Consider the following 2,500-nt stretch of genomic DNA (forward strand, 5'->3'; position numbering starts at 1 on the left):
AACAGTGCGCACACGAGTAGGACCAAAACTGACCAGCCACTCAGAAACTTCAAACGACGTTTTCTCGTCAGAATAAACATTGCTGACATTGATCCCCTCTTTGACTAACAATGCAGTGCCGCCGCCCCTGCGGCCTGGTCGCGGACAATGTATAAGTGTTCTGTATCCGGGGGGAGTAAGTTCGTTCAAAACTGCAGAGTGATGATCTTTAAGCCAGGTCTCACATATGGTGAACAAATCCGCTCTTACATCACACACTAAGTCCAAAAAAGCAGCTGATTTATTATTCAACGACCTCGCATTTAGAGTACACAAGGTCAACTGTTGATCACTGGGATACAAACGAACACGATCCGGTGTTATTAGGTTTCCAGTGTTTCGCGTCGATCTAAGGCGTTCGATCTTTTGTTTCAGACCATTGAGGCGTGATGAAGTGTGAGCAGGTCCTGGGTTTAGCTTAAACACTAAATCGCCTTGCAACAGTGGACAGAATGTAGCAGTGGTGTTAAAATAGTAAATGCACGGACGTCTCTGTCTCTTGACACCAGAGCGTCTCAAGAATGCAAGTCGAGGTGTGCCTTTGCGTAGATCTATACTGATTACTCTTTCACAATGATTCGCGATCCATGACCCGATGAACAATGCGCTGGGTGCAGCTAATGAGGCCTTATTGTACACGATGCAAATTTTGCTCCTCTGCCATCCAAGACCACAAGTCGAAGGAGATCCAAATATCGCTAATTCTTGCACCAATACATTTCTGGTGAGCTCAAAACTCGAACTGAAGATTCTAAATTGCCTTAGACACATATCTTCATGTTGTGCTCTCCGAAGAGGGGCCGCAGAGAGGAGAAAAAGGACCCAGAACACGGAGGTAGACATAATTGATCTGTTGCTGGTTTGGTTTGTTAAAACATTGGTTTACCGCAACCTATGGCGCAACCTATGGCGTTGCGGGTAAGTAATTTCCAAACGCACCGCCCTGCATTGGCATTTGCATTGCGCAACTGTCCATGTTTCTCCTCGTGAAGCCGTATGTCCCCTCACAGTCGTAGCCCAGATGACCCCCGGGTGGAGAATTAAAGGTTGCAAGTCGAAAGTAGCGAATATAGAGTGAACTTAGTGTAAAGCAGTCCCGGTGAAGCGTGAGATGAGTCTTGGATGATAACTATTGTTTTGAGAACAGAGTAAGTCAAGCGCGCAGCTGTACTCCATGATGCTACTTGCCAGTTGTGCGGGTTTTTTTTTAATCTTAAACGGGCTGGATCAAGAGGAGCTTTATGCTAATGTTCTTTTGAGAGCTTTACAGTACTGTGTTGTTGTGACTATAGTTGAACTTTTTATGTTTTTTGACCCTGAAAATTCAATGATAATGGCGGACGAACATTGCGAAGGCTTCAACCGCAAAGTGTTCCTGCACCCCTCAAAAATAGAACTATCGATGTTGATTGCCGAAAGCTGACAAATCACTGTAAGCTGCCCTTGGAATTACATCTTAATTTGAAGGTCACTGTCATTATTTCTTTCGCTATGCGTTTCCTAGGAATTTTCTTTAAGTTTATAATCTTGTTTTTATTTTGTTCTGGAATGGGTCTTCAGTTTATAGTTTGCTTTGTGATGCTGTTTTGATTGTAAAAAGAAATAACTCTTTTCCCGCTACAACAGTATGCTGCCCAGTATCCGACCGGTACCAGTATCCGACCAGTTAAAAATAATTTTAATTTTTTGCAATGCCCCTATTAGTTTACGGAAAACGAAATATGCTGAAAGGAAACCGAACATTTAAGCTTTGAGATGCAAGTTTTGGTTTTGACTTTAAGCATTAGGATCATTTGCAGAGGGCACTGTTCTGTTCAGGTGAGTGAAATTTTCGTGACTAATATTTACCCTTTTCACTGCGCGGTAAAACGCCCGCTGTTGAAGAAAGAATCATTATCTAAGCTGCAGTCGGGATTGATTTGATATCGTTAACTTCAAATGATCTGTATGTAGTGTAATGCTATTCTGAAACAACTCAATTGAAACTTTCTTCATTGATCTATCGAGCGAAATTATTTTCCGTGTGTTCCTTTCACACCGCACTTTGCATAATTACCGGAAGCAGACGTTAGAACGGAATTCTCAGTTTTTTCACGATGCTCAGTTCGTAAGTCGATTTATATTTTCCAAATTCTAATGCCAAAGTATTTTGCAAGAGCAAAGGGAGACAAAAATATCTCCTCCCCGCCGAAAGTTACGTTTTAATTACGTTGTTATTCCTGTGGTCGGATACTGGGCTCGCTGGTCGGATACTGGGCAGCAATGGACATCTGCAAAAATGAAAATTTTACCGGTGGAAACAAATGTAAAAACGCAAAGCTTTTTTTCTCATATTGCAGACTAAATTTACTGTGCCAGGGCCAAATTTCACAGCTTTTGCCGTTAAGGAAGGAAAGTTATGGCAGTTTTAAAGTGAAGTGGTCGGATACTGGGCAACAAACTGTTACTTTTACGCCATCGG

Source organism: Montipora foliosa, chromosome 2 (assembly GCF_036669935.1).
Source record: "Montipora foliosa isolate CH-2021 chromosome 2, ASM3666993v2, whole genome shotgun sequence".
Lineage (NCBI taxonomy): Eukaryota > Metazoa > Cnidaria > Anthozoa > Scleractinia > Acroporidae > Montipora > Montipora foliosa.